Genomic DNA, 15,151 nt, shown 5'->3' with positions numbered 1-15,151 from the left:
TTACGCAAAATGACTCTTCTACTCAGTATTGCTTCTGGCTGCAGGGGGCACTGATCCTGATTGTCCAATTCTGGTAACTTGGTAGAGCTTCCTTGCATTGACCCCAGTTTTTTCTTTAGCAGTGAAACGTGAAACACAGGGTGTAGTCTAGTACCTGCTGGCAGCTTCAATCTATAAGCCACTGCACCAACCTTCTCCTCCACCTGGAAAGGCCCAAAGTATTTGGCAGATAGCTTAAGACATTTCCTTACTGCCACAGTTTGTTGTCTATAGGGTTGAAGCTTAAGAAACACCCATTCTCCCACGTCAAATTCCCTCTCAGTTCTGTGTTGGTCAGCAAAGTGCTTCATCCTTTGTTGAGCCTTGGCCAAGTTGTCTTTTATGCAATTAGAGATCCTGTTTCTTTCCTGGATCATATCTGAAGCTGCCGGAACTACAGAATCCAAATAAGGCCCCAGTGGCAGTGGCAATGGTCTATATCCAAATAGAGCTTCGAAGGGTGTCATTTTGAGGCTAGAGTGATAGGTGGAATTGTACCACCACTCAGCCATAGACAGCCATCTGCTCCACTGTGATGGCATCTCTCCTGTCATGCATCTCAAGTAGTTCTCCACGCATTGATTCAGCCTTTCGCTTTGACCATCAGACTGAGGATGGTAAGAAGAAGTGTAGTGTAGTTCTGTCCCAAGTACCTTAAATAGCTCCTTCCAAAATCCACTGGTGAAAATCCTATCCCTGTCTGTGATGATGGATTCAGGTAGACCATGCATTCTGTATATGTTGTCCAGAAAAACTTGTGCAACCCCCTTGGCAGTGAATGGGTGAGTGAGTCGAACAAAATGCCCAAACTTAGTGAACCTATCAATCACCACCAGTATAGTGTCAAAACCTTGTGACTTTGGTAGCTTCTCAATGAAATCCATGGAAATGTGAGTCCAGGCCTGCGTGGGAACAGGAATTGGTTGCAACAGACCAGGATATGGAACATTCTCTGATTTATTCCTTTGACAAGTATCACAGCTACGTACGAAAGCTATCACCTCCTGTTTCATCCCTGGCCAATAAAACAGTGACTTGATCCTCTGCCAACAGCCTTTTTGTCTCGAATGCCCTCCCAGTACTGAGGCATGAAGCACCTGAAGGATCTGGTTTCTGATATTATTGGCCCCTCCCACATAGATTTTTCCTTGGTATCGTAGCACCCCATCCACCAAAGTATAGCCATTGTGAGAAGTGGAATCCAGTAGTAGCTGAGCCATGATGTTTTGACAATGCTCATCTAATTCATAACTTTTCTGCAGTTCTTCCATCCATCCTGGTCTCACTGCAGTTATAGCTAGGCAGGTCTTGAGGGAAGGATTTGAAACAGTTTCCTGTCTCCTAGATAAAGCATCTGCAACCTTATTTTCAGTCCCCTTTTTATACTGTATCTCATAGTCCAATCCCATGAGCTTTGTCATCCACTTGTGTTGGAGGGCAGTGTTCAATTTTTGGTCCAACAGATACTTTAATGACTGATGGTCAGTTCTAATAACAAAATGACTCCCAACCAGATAATGCCTCCATTTAGTGACTGCCATTACTAGAGCAAGGAGTTCTTTTTCGTATACTGACAGTCCCAAATTCTTGGGTGACAGTGCCTTGCTCAGAAAAGCAATAGGGTGTCCTTCCTGCATCAGAACTGCCCCAATACCACCCCCACTGGCATCTGTTTCCACTACGAATGCCTTGGTAAAGTCTGGTAGTGTCAGAACTGGGGCTGAGCACATCAATTCCTTCAAGTGTTCAAAGGCTGCCTGTGCTTTTTCATTCCACCTGAAATTATCTTTCCTGAGCAGTTCAGTCAGGGGCTTGCACACTTGGCCATAATGTTTTACAAACCTCCTGTAGTAGCCTGTTAACCCCAAGAACCCCCTTAACTCTTTGACATTTTGAGGTACAGCCCAATGCAAGATGCTACTAACCTTGGAGTCATCCATGCTAACTCCTTTGTCAGTAATAGTATGTCCTAGATAGTCTACCCTCCTCTGAGCAAATGCACACTTGGACTTCTTTACAAACAGTTGATTATCCCTCAACAGACTCAGCACAAGTCTCAGATGTTGAATGTGATCCTCTAAGGTGGAGCTGTATACTAATATATCATCAAAGAAGACCAGGACAAATTTTCTCAAATAAGGCTGGAATATCTGATTCATCAACGACTGGAAGGTTGCAGAAGCATTGGTAAGGCCAAAAGGCATTACCAGAAATTCAAAGTGACCACAATGGGTCTGAAAGGCTGTTTTGAAAGAGTCCTGTGGTTTGACCCTGATCTGGTGGTAACCTGCAGTCAAATCCAATTTGGTTTTGAATACAGAACCTGCTAATTCGTCCAGCAACTCATCTACATTGGGTATTGGAAACCTGTCCTTGACAGTTAGCTCATTCAGCTTCCTGTAGTCCACACAGAATCTCCAGGTGCCTTCCTTCTTCTTGACCAGCAATACAGGAGAGGCAAATGGACTGTTGCTGTGTTTGACAATGCCCTTCTGCAGCATTTCAGTCACCTGTCTCTCTATTTCCTCCTTGTGACAATGAGGGTATCTATAAGGTTTGAGTTTGAAGGGTTGGCCATCTGGTTTAAGGGTTATCTCGTGATCTATACTTCTGCTTGGAGGTAGTGATTGTGGTGTTTGGAATACATCCTCAAACTCCTGCAGCAATTGATGCACCTCCAGTGGTGTAGTATCTAATCTGCTCCCTTCATTCTGCTGTAAATTCATGGCCAGGCACATCTGCCTTTTGTATTCAATAAAGGTCCTCAAGTCTTTGCCTCTGATCAGGTCCAAGTCACAATTATCTGCTTGTCCATGTAGGTGAATTTCCCCTCCTTCATGGTGTAATGATATTTTCAGTTGTTGGAAGTCAAAAGTAATGGGACTGAAGTGTGTCATCCAATCTACCCCTAGAATGATATCCCATCCTCCTAGTTCCATCGCCTTGAGATTAAACCTGAAGTGATGTTGATTAATACTCCATTGCACACCTGGGCATACTGCATTGCTGGTGACACAATCTCCATTGCCCATGATAACAGAGAAGGGTTGATCCACCCACTGATATTTGAGATCCATTCCAATGACCAGCTCACTGTTTATAAAACTATCAGAACTCCCAGTGTCCACTAAGATGGACACCTCTTCTCCATTTAAGACCCCTGTAAGGGTGATAGTTTTCCTCTTTAGTGCCTCAGATAAGTCATTTAAGGACAATTCCATGGTCTGCCCAGGATTTCCAGTTTGTTCATCCTGTTCCCCCAGGGCATCTTCAAATGTAGTTTCCTCCTCCTCTTCCAATATCATGCAGTTTGTATGGCCTACCTTATACTGATGTCCTACCCCATACTTGTCCCCACACTTAAAGCATAGCCCATTCGTCCTTCTAAACTGCATTTCCTGTGCAGAAAGTCTCCTAGTATCCTTAGTGCCTTCCTGCCAATTCCCCAACTTAGCAGGCTTATGGCTGTTGTAGAAGGGAACCTTATATGAATTAGCTCCCTGAGTTGTTGTGGTGCCCCGTGTCAACCCCAGTCTGTTTTCTCCTAGAGGTTTGACATTCTCTTTAGAACTCTTATGCTGCAACTTCAAGGAATATTCTTGCCACTGAGCTAGTTCAAATGCCTCAGTCAGGGTCAGAGGTTTTAACATCTTGATCATAGGTTTGATTTCCTCCTTCAAGCCACTAATGAAACTAGAAATGAAGTATTTCTCATCCAGATTTCGATTTTTCATCATCATTAAGGCCTTCAACTCCTCAAACTTCTCCTGATAATCTTCAACATTCCCTATCTGTTGCAGTTTATTAAATTCCTCCACTACATCTTTACAAGTCCTGTCATTAAATCTGCCACAGAGCAGTTCTCCAAATTCTTCCCAATTAAGCTTAGACCTCTCCATTTTAACTCCTTGGAACCAACGGTCAGCCTTACCCTCTAAATACATCTCAATTACATCTACTCTGTGCTCATCAGGAACTTGATAGTTCAGAAAGTATTTGTTACATTTGCGCAACCAATCTCTAGGATTTTCTCCAGTAAACATGTATAGATCAATCTTAGGAGGATTTGGAAGCTGGAACTTACCCCAATCCTTCCTGAAAGTCCTGTGAGCCTCGCCATCCATTGATAACCTCTGATGAGCTGGTGGAGTTGGTAGGAGCGGCACCTGATCTGTCATGCGGCTACCTCCTTCGGTCACCTTCTCCTTCCCAGGCGTCATCTTCAGTAACAGTTCACCAAATTTTTGCTCAAGAATCTGGTGGAAATTCAGCTCCATTCCGGATAACAAGTTCTCCATGCGCCTGTTGTTTTCTTCCAGCTCCGTCTTCAAGTCCTTCTTGACTTGCTGGTGTTCAGATTTGGACGCCTGCAGGGACTCCGCAAGCTCCTGGAGCTTAGCTTCTTGCTTCCTCATCTGCTCTTCGATGGTGCGGAATCTGGTGCTTTCCGCCATTATCTGTGGTACAGAATCCAAGGATCGCTGCTCTGATACCACTTTGTCACGATCTCAAGGATGATTCTGGAATTTTGGAAGTTCAGAGTCAATTGATTAGGGAGGTTTAGGAAATTGGGGAAGAAGGAAGAAAGAGAGAGAACGAGAGAATGAAGAAGGAAGGAGAGAAAGACTGAAGGAATCAGAAATCAACAGAATTCAGTATATCCCTCTCTTACATGCGGACCCCACTTTTATAACCAACTCTAACAACCTGACACTAACTAACAACTGATTGATAAAATGGAACGGCACCGTTTGTGGTGCCTAATAGACCCTAAACGACTGCGTTTACACTAATCATTGGCTAAACTAGCTAATGCCCAGTTTAGCCCTTATTACACTTGAAAACAGAAATTGTGCAGCCTGACATCTACATCCATTAAATTTAAATACTGAATTGAGTTATCAAACAGAGGCTAAATCAATTTTCTTTCCAAACAAAAACTCCTAAAGAAGAACTTCCATTTTCTCGCAATTCATCTAGGATGGGAAAATCGCTTCCAAAATGTACCCAACAAATAAATTGTCCGTGCCCTTCTGAAATGATGCGGACATAATCTGCGCTTTTGCGTTGCTTTAACAAAAGTTAATTTAGATCTTGAGGGCGTTTTCGTCGATTTTCACATCTTGCAATTGTCATTACCATGGTTAATTGACCAGGCGACATAATTCTCGTCTTATATTGTTCTTAGCACAAATTAGTGATATTTTAGAGTTGTTAACGTAATTACACATTGCATTGAGTACTTAATAGATAGGGTAGGGCAAAAACTTCATTAAGCAATGCATGATCTTAAAGTGAGACATTATGAGGAGGCCGAGAGGGAATAGACCGATGTATTTATTTGCTCACAATCACAAAATGACAGCTGGTACTTTTGGGTACCACTTCCCCTGATGTTAGCTCCCGTAGCTCTCCTTTTCACGAGTAGGGGCGGAGAAAGGGCTTCTGAGTAGAGAAGTCAATTATCACCATATAGATGTCAAAATTTCATCTGCAGTAAAAAAAAATTCAAGAATGGTGTCAAAATACCCTTTTGATCCAGTAAAGTCTGTGTACCTGTTAATTCTTAGTACAAATCTCTTTAAGATAGAATAGATTATATAACAGTTATCGTCTTGAAAAAAAAAACTTATACATGTCAAACTGTAGATTGGGTCCTTTTGTTTTGCCAAATATATATATAAAGGGATCCCCATGTAAACCTTTTTTTTTTTGGCAAAAAGATAAACTTTCTTCATAAAAAAATATGCAATTTAAGAAATGGATTATAGTTTGTGAACTTTTACAATAGGCTCAACTTTTATCTTTCGAGCATGAAAATCTGACTCTATTAATACGTATTTTCTAATCTTAAATGTGAGTTTGTTACCCCGTTTGTAGAATAGCTCTATCGGTTATTTCTTAGCATTTTATTCTAACCTATCCTTAAACACAAGTCGATTTGGAATTCACCATTTAAAGATTCCAACTATCTCTTAATTTTGAATACCACTTTTATTTTAAAAAAAAAAGAAAAAAAAAGAGAAACCCATCTATTTTAGCACATGGTTTAGGAACACAAAATAACCTATAAATTTGCAACTTATGATACAGATTACCAAAAAAACAGATCATCAACCAAGTAATAGAAAGAATCATCAAATAAGTAAGAATTATAAATCCAAAAACCTAGAAAGTAGAAAAGAAAAAATTTTAAACTCAAGAAATCGGTAGACACTGTATTATTATATATCTAAGCCATTATGTTAGTGAAAATTCAAAAAGCTTCTTCCATGCTTCTCGTACTCACCACATAAAGTGCTGCACCCTATACAAATTATCAGAACCAAAATCATCAAAATCTCCAAAAAAACAAAAACAAAGAGATACACAACCAAAAGAAAGGGAAAAAAAAAGAAAAAATGTATATTTACTGTTGAAAGTTGAAGTTGTTCAATATTGAGAGTGCGAGACTCATTTTCAATAGATGATGTCCTATCCAAAGAAACCATTATTGCTCCCTCCATTCTTGAACACTTTTAATCTATCAATCAAACAATCATCTAAATTGCAACAAAAAAGAATAGGATCCAATATGAAATCTTGATTAGAAGAAATGGTAGTATATATAAACCAAGGTCATGGTGGGCTAAAGTTGAATAAAAATTATGTGTCATGCATCTAGACCAATTAATGTAAAAGAAAAAAGCCATTGTATATACAAAAAAGATTAATTCAATTTTACGCTAGTTTGAAAATATTTTTAAATATGTTTGAATGCTCGTTCAAGTCTAGCAAACAAAAGAAAATGATAAATTCGTTTTATAATTGTCTTTCTTTATTTCTTTCTTCAATCAGACTATTAAATATGAAGTACTAGCAAACAGAAATTGTCGAAAAAAATGAAAATTGTCAAATTGCTTATCTTAGAGAAGAAACATGACTAATAAGTAAGGCTACACATTACAGGTATAGCCGTATGCCTTTTAGGTCTACCTAATTTTAGGCATTGCTTATTGATTAATGCTACATTAAGAATGTTAGATAACCATGCCCTTTATTTCTACCTAATTTTAGGCATTACTTACTGATTAATGCTACATTAAGAATGTTAGATAACTTGATTTCAAAGTCATGTTTATCTATGCAATTAGGAAAAAACACACGCTTACACACATGACTACTATATCTAACAAAGAAAAAAACACACAAATACAACAGCAAAATAACGAGTCTCAGCTACCTGACGCATGGCATCAAGGCTGAAAAACTAGTTATAAAATAAACACCAATACTAGAATAACACTCGTTTGGCAAATGAGTTTTTTGGTTGTTTATTTAAAACTTTACTGTAACTAATTATAGAAGTTGTAGAAAAAATTTTAAGATGTAAATTTTTTTTCTTTTCTTTTTCTTTTTCTTTCCTTTCCACTTTTTCTCCCTTACCTCACCACTTGCCAACTGTTGGAGCCGGAAACCCCGCCGGCAACTGGTGTCGGTGGCAGTAGAAGTTTTTTTTTTTTGTTTTTTCCTTTTCTCTTCTCTTTCTCCCTCTCCTCATTCCTCCTCCCTTCCCCTCTCCACTTCTCCTCCCCTCTTCCAAGCCACCTTTCTCCCTTCCTCTCCCTCCCTCGCCAGCCTCATCCTCTTCCTTGTATAGATCTGATAAGAGGGGAAGAGAGGAAGAGAGGGAGAGAGAAGAGAAAGATTAAAAAAAAAAAACCTCTACCGGCGTCGGAAGAGACGATCGATGCCGCAGGTAGTGGTAGGTTGATGTGGGTTAGCAAGAAGAAGAAAGGAAATAAGGGAGTTTTATTTATATATTTTGATATTTTTGAAATGTGTGTTTTAAAAATTTTAGGGAGTTTTTTAACATTACTATCGTTAATATTGTTAAAAAAACTTATAAGAGAAAAATTAGGCAAAAACTTGCCTTGCCAAACAGGGCAAATAACTGGTGGTACAATATTCCAAAAAACTATCGTACCTTCAACTTTCTAAGCATAGGTGGACAATATTTTCCCCTTTCTAAAAGGGACATAAACTTTAGTTGGTTGAATTTATAATATGTTAATTCCTACAAATTCTAATTCTGTCTTAGTTTGCATGGTCGAGATTGCAGATACTGCACTCTTGCTCCAAAGGGCCTTCAACTAACGAAATAATGTGCTCTTTGATTTAGTGTATCCCAACGTCTCATCTATCTATATATTCCTATCAAGATGTCATTCTAGTTTTTGCATTATATTCAAAATCACCTAAATGGCATTTTATTTGGTAATGGTTTTGCTAGATGGTGTGGACACTCCATTTTTATGTACATAACAACTCCACTTTAGGTTCATTGCACTCAACTTCTGTTGTTTTTTGTTTTTTTATTTTATTTTGTGAAATACCATCCCAATCATAATAAGAAAGGTAACCATATAATGATGAATTGGTAAATGTTTGTTCTCCAACTACCACCTCCCACACTCTTTATGGGATCAAACCGTTCGGTCACTTAAAGTTGTGGTCACACCATACCATAAATATGGTGCTGACACGATTTGATAGTCATGTATTTTATTTTAATCTTCTAGTCTGAACTGCGAGTCTTTTTACCCCTAGTCACGTGGTACAATTATATTAAATCGAGCGGCTTGGTACCGTGATTTAGGCAACTAAGAATCTCATCCCCACCCTTTATGTCCATCTTTGTGCATGGTTCTCAATCATAAAAACAGCAAGATTTTCAAAATATCTAGTATGCTTGGTGTATGGTCGCCTTCTGTATGAGTAGTACTCATCTCAACAGAAACTGGTGAGATTGTGTTCAGACTTGAGAAAACATCATATTCCATCCCATAAATGACTTACTTTTCTTCTGTGATTGTCTCAAATTATAGGGCAATTTCATTTTTGAAAAAAGTACTTAGTTTATCAATTTTTCTATCATGCCCTTATTTAATGTACATCTTTATCAACAAATAAACTATTCTATTGATAAACCACTTTAGGAGTAATAGATACTATACTAAATCGCGTATTAATGAGATGGCATAGGAGAAAAATACTGTACTAAGCTAAAAATGATTGCATTAACTTACATTTCTTAATATATGTGAAAGTGAAAATAAACTTATCTGTACGAGACGGAGAGTGTATTTCTTATTTTCATGTGTTTTAAGTTTTTTTTTTCTCCTATTATTTTCATGGATCGACAAAATGGTTCTCTCGACCCTCCTAGATCATGAAAATCTTCTTAGTCAAATTACTTGAAAAAAATTTTGGTTGTCCTTTAGCCATTATCAGCAAGTTATTTGGTTTTGTTTGTTCGCTCGCTTGTGTGTTTTGTTTTTTCTTTTCTTTCTACAGCTCAATGACTTTAATTACAACCAATCTACTAGCATCCATTATTTTTCTTTTGTTGTCTAAAAAAATAATACCAGTGAGTAACTAAGCAGGAAAACAAACTAGAATCAACGTAAACATAAACTTGCTCAAATTGCTTGGATAAAGCCAAAATAGCGGTAGTTCCATTTGGATTGCTATTTTTAGAAGTTTTTGTAGAAAATATACTGTAGTGATTTGATGTATATTAGTTAAACAGATAATTGAAAAACGTGTTCCTTGTTTGCATTGTAATTTTTCATACAAAAATTTTTATATTTTTCGTGAACATATTTTCTAATTACTTATTTATCTTATATACATCAAATCATTACGGTATATTTTTCATCAAACTAAATCTTGAAAGAAATAAAAATATCCGCACACGTGATAGCAATCCTAGTTGTACCTTCACCAAAGACATGTTAAGCTTAAACAGGAAAGAAAAAGGGACAGCCCATTTGTCACTTGTAGAGTTGCAGATATCATAACTAGTAAGGTTAGTTGAGACTCCTTCGCATAAAAACAAAAAGGCCGAAAACAATAGATCCTAATAACTTAAATAGGACAAGAACCAACTCCCAACACAGGAGTTGGCCACCATCAAGCCTTTAAGGCTTGGTGGATCCCACTAAATGCCATAGGTGTGGCTCTTCAAATCTAGACGGATGTGTAGTGCACCTGTCTGATACGATGTGGTTCAGTTCCCGTCAGCCCCTCCATAAGTCCAGTTGGGTCCCCCCCTAAAATAGGATAGAGTAGGAGTAGGGATAAATGTAAAATAGACAACTATCGAGTGTCGAAAAAAAAAAATAACTTAAATGGGAAAAGACTTGAAAGCTAGTGTTGTAGACTTTCTATTTATGTCACTCATAAAGTTGCAATAGCTATAACAAGTAAGCTTTATTTGAGTCTGTAACCAGACCAAAGTAGGGATGGCAACGGGGGCGAGCACCCCGCGGGGGGTCATTGGGGCTGGGGCGGGGGGAATTTTTTACCCCCGTTTAGAAACGGGGTGGGGGGTGGGGTTATACTCCCCCGCCTCGCCACCCGTTTGAAATATATATATATGTACATAATTATATATATAATGATATTATCAATTATATTACTAATTATACATGTCTATTAATAAAAATTATTAATTGTTTATACTAAATTTATTAATATATTTATATTAAATTCCTAACTACACTTAATACAATAACACTTTTTCTAAAAAAACACAATAATAATTTAGTAATTGTAGTTGTATCAAAAGTGAAAACTTGATTATTTTAGTTATATTTGTTATTATTATATTAGATTGTATTCAAATAATCTTTGTTTTATTATTTTTATGAGTTTCAATTGTGAAGTTACAATGAATAATAATTTGGTGATGCGTTGATATTTTAGTACTTGATTATTTGCTTAAATTTAATTATAATTAAGTTATATAATAAAAATTTTTTAACACCCGTGGGGGAAGCGGGGCGGGACGGGGCGGGGGAAGCAGGGGGGCGGGGGCGGGGGGAATTAAAATGCAACGGGGCGGGGGTTGGGCGAGGTGTCCCCCGCCCCATTGCCATCCCTAGACCAAAGGGACAAAAAAGACCAAACACTAAAGTTGTATAGTTAAAAAAGGACTTAACAACTAACACTCCCCCGGACCCATAAGTTTTGCCATGTTTGTTAATTTTTCTTGACCCAAATTAATTGTCATTTTAGAAAAATCAACTCACATTTTTTCATAAATTTTTATCTTTACCCTTCATGTGATCTGCCACTTATTTTCCATAATTATCAATACATCAAATAAAAAATAATCCACCACTAAAAACATAAGAGGAAAGTAAAAATTCTCTTTCCCACTAACATTACCATACATAAATTGCACATTCTTCTAAAAATAACAAATTTTATGAGACGAATAGTGTACTACTATTAGAATTCCCTTGGGCGTGTACATGCCTATATACATATACACATATTTATTTATGGGATAATTGCAGAAACCTCCCCTGAGTTTTATGGTAATAGCATTGACCTCCCCTATGAAGTTTAAAATAGCAATCACCTCCCTAAAAAAAGACTGACACAATTTAATACATTCTTCATTGTCAATTTACTAAAATACCCTCACTAAAATTTAATTTTACCAAAGAATGTGATGACTTAAACCTAGTAAAACATTTGTCATTTTGATAATTGTAGTTTACACTAAATTAACTATTTATGCATAGTTTAACTAAATAACTAAATAACTAATAATCTAATTAATTAATTAACTAATTATCTGTTGACATAAATAACTAATTAACTTTAGATGCTTAACTAATTATCTAATTAGTTAATTAACTTCTTAATTTGTTAAATAGCCTGCCTGAAACCCGCTTGCGGGTTTCCCCTTTATGTAAAATGACTAAAAGCTGCGTTTCTGTTCTATTTATATCAAACACATACTCTCAAACCCTCACCTGAAGGGTGAGGATGAGAGGGGAGGTTTTGCTGGGCATCCTAGGGCCCTCCGATGGGCATGTGCAACTCAACGCAGCTTGCATGTAAAAAAATTTTTTTTTTTTTAAGTAATTTGTTAAATAGCCTGAAACCCGCTTGCGGGTTTCCCTCTTTTTTTTTTAAAAATAAATTCTATGCTAAAATGACTTAAAACAAAAATAAAAGACTAAAAGTAAATAAAAACTAGCATGAAAAATAAAAATAACAGTAAATAAAAATACACTAAAAATTTGGTGTCTACAGTAGTTAATGAATAATCTGGAAACAGATTGAATGAAGACTCAGAAGAAACGGAAGCTGGTCTCTTATTATTAAAGAGTGAAGGCTAAAATAGGCATATCAGGTGAAAGTTTGTGGTGGAAATCTGTTTTTCGCATATGCACGCGCCTTTGCAGTTCGTTTAAGACACACGCCGAATATTTGACGATTTCCGTCCACTTTTCAGGTTAATTCAAACCACGGGGTATCGACTGGTATGATATGAAACCACAAGGGGTTTTTATGTATGATTGCCTAACCACAGGGGGCTTTTTTGTTGTTTACCCAAAAAAGTATAATTTGTTGGGGTTGTTTTCAGACTCAGAAATCTTCAATGTTGCCTTTCTATTGCACCAGCAATATTTGTTTTGTATTGTGAAGGATGTAGGAGAGTTCCATGATGTTCTCCTGTGGCTGGAAGAAGCCATTTTCTGATTTCTGCAATATGACTTGAAACTGCCAAACTGAGTATCAAGCAAGCTGTGTTTTGAGCTGGAAAATTGCTGCTGCATACATGAGTCCAGATTCTGGTATTCATTTTGCTACTGACCATCGTTTATAAGCTAGTGCCTTAGTTACATCAATTAGCCGTTAAGTAGCCGTTGGTTTCTCAGCAAATGAAGTTGTTGCAGGTCATCATCTGGAAGCATGTTGTTGCATTTATACCCCCTGAACTTCCTTGTGCTTAATGAAAAAGCCCCTCCCTTGTTAATACTACTTGTCAACCAACATCAGGGCAAATTTGGAACAAATTTTTTATCTCACTTGTACAGCTAATTTTTTAATGGGAATTGAAGCTGCCTGGACTGATTTTGCAACTTAATGTTCCTGTTGAGGGGTGCTATCTGCCATTTCAGAACTTAGAGGGGAGCTCAGTGCAATTGTCAGTAGTTTCAGGGGAGGTTTCTGCAATTTTCCCTTTATTTATTTATGGTTCTTTACAATTACAGTTGACAAGGGCAAGCAATCGAGACCTGAGTGATGGTGATTGGTAAAGCACTTTAGTACTTATGCTGCCCTTAAAAGCAGTGAAGAGACTCTGCCCACTTTTTTGTTTTTTCCTTCCTAAAAAAGAATATGATGACAATTTTGATTTTTTTTAATTCTCTTCTCTAATTGAAGCCGTATGGTGCTAGTTTCATTTCCTTTTTCTAGTCTTTAATTTCTATTCAAGGAGGTAATTATATTTACTCGTGTTCCATCTTTGTTTTCGAGTAAGTTATTCGTCCCCCTTTTCCAAGAGTTGCATATTGGTATGAAAGGTACAGGCAATGCGGTTGTAGTTTTTGTACGATTTGATACAGTTATCATATTTATTACGTTATATGGTGTATAATAATATTATATTATTATATTTATATAAAAATAAATAAACAATTTCATATATATTCAATATAAAATTATAATGTGATCATATACTACAAATTATAACATTTATTTACTAGCCAAACACAACACATCTACACGTGTCCCAATTTCGTATGAAGTACTCCATTTATTTCATTGAAAGTATTATATTTTTTCTTTTGGTATGCTTTAAAATATTTGTCACGTCGAAAAAATCAAAATACGTTTTTAGCTTCTACTTTCAATATAGTCCTTCCCTTTAATCATATGCATACTACCGTTCAAATTCAAGTTTTGAATTTGTACGGATAAGATTGAAAAGGGAAGAGTAAACATCACAATTAAACTATTATTTTTTTTAAAAAAAATTGAATTCTCGAAACACGATAAAATAATTGCAACGGAGAGTGTACTAAGTACGAACGCGCAACGAATCTTCTGTCCCACACCTTGTGCCATTCTCTGTCCCACTTTTTATTATGTTGTTATTTCTTCTACATAAACATTACATTTTAGTTCTTTTTTATTTCCTTAACATTCAATAACTATTAATTGAGTAAAATAAAATACAACAGTTTCAAAAAAGCAATATATAATAGAAAATTAAAAAATATAGCAGAAAATTCATTAAAAAAATCTCATTTTTTATGCATTGTGATTTTTTGAGTTTGTTAAATTTTGTATATTACTCAATTAATAGTTATTGGATCTTAAGGAAACAAAAAAAAACTAAAACATAATATTTATGCGCAATGGATCTTCTATCCCACACCATGTGCCACTCTCTATTCCACTTTTTATTATTTTGCTATTTCTCCTATATAAACATCACATTTTAGTTCTTTTTTGTTTTCTTAAGATCCAATAACTATTAATTGAGTAATACACAAAATTTAACAAACTCAAAAAATCAAAATGCAGAAAAAATGAAATTTTTTTATGAATTTTCTGTTGTATTTTTTAATTTTCTATTATATATTGCTTTTTTGAAGCTACTGTATTTATTTTTTACTCAATTAATAGTTATTGAATTTTAAGGAAACAAAAAAGAACTAAAATATGATGTTTATGTAGGAGAAATAACAATACAACAAAAAGTGGCACATAAAGTGGTACAGGATATAGAATAGAAGATCCATTGCGATATTTATGTAGGAGAAATAGCAATATAAAAAATGTGACAGAGAGTGGCAGAGGATGTGGGATAGAAGATCCGTTGTGGAATGAATAGTTCTCTGCCATGCACATTCTTGTACGGAGACGGGGTAGGGACGGTCATCAGAAGGACCGTCCCTGAACAGTTAACGGCCAGGATTTGGCTCAAAAAAATTGTACGGTCCAGATCACTTCTTGTACCTCGTTTTTAACAACGTGTGTAGGGCCCACAAAAATTTGTTCTAAAGTTACACATTGTGTAAACTAAGTTACGCCGTGTGCAAACAAAGTTACGCGGTGTGTAAAATGCACAAAACCGTCAGAAACGATTGCCCGTGGTCCTTCTTGTACCAACCGTATTTATTGAAAAACGTGAAATCGATCTACAGCAATCAGCCAGGAGGCCGAGTTGATGATGCAAAAATAAATGAGTGTCGATCATTCGAGTAGCTAAGCAGGTTCAACTATATAAAATGAGAAAAACATAGGAAAAGCTGCATCA

The sequence above is a fragment of the Coffea eugenioides genome, chromosome 6 (assembly GCF_003713205.1).
Source record: "Coffea eugenioides isolate CCC68of chromosome 6, Ceug_1.0, whole genome shotgun sequence".
In the NCBI taxonomy this organism is placed as follows: domain Eukaryota; kingdom Viridiplantae; phylum Streptophyta; class Magnoliopsida; order Gentianales; family Rubiaceae; genus Coffea; species Coffea eugenioides.
The sequence above is the reverse complement of the archived record's forward strand: the minus strand, read 5'-3'. Positions refer to the sequence as shown.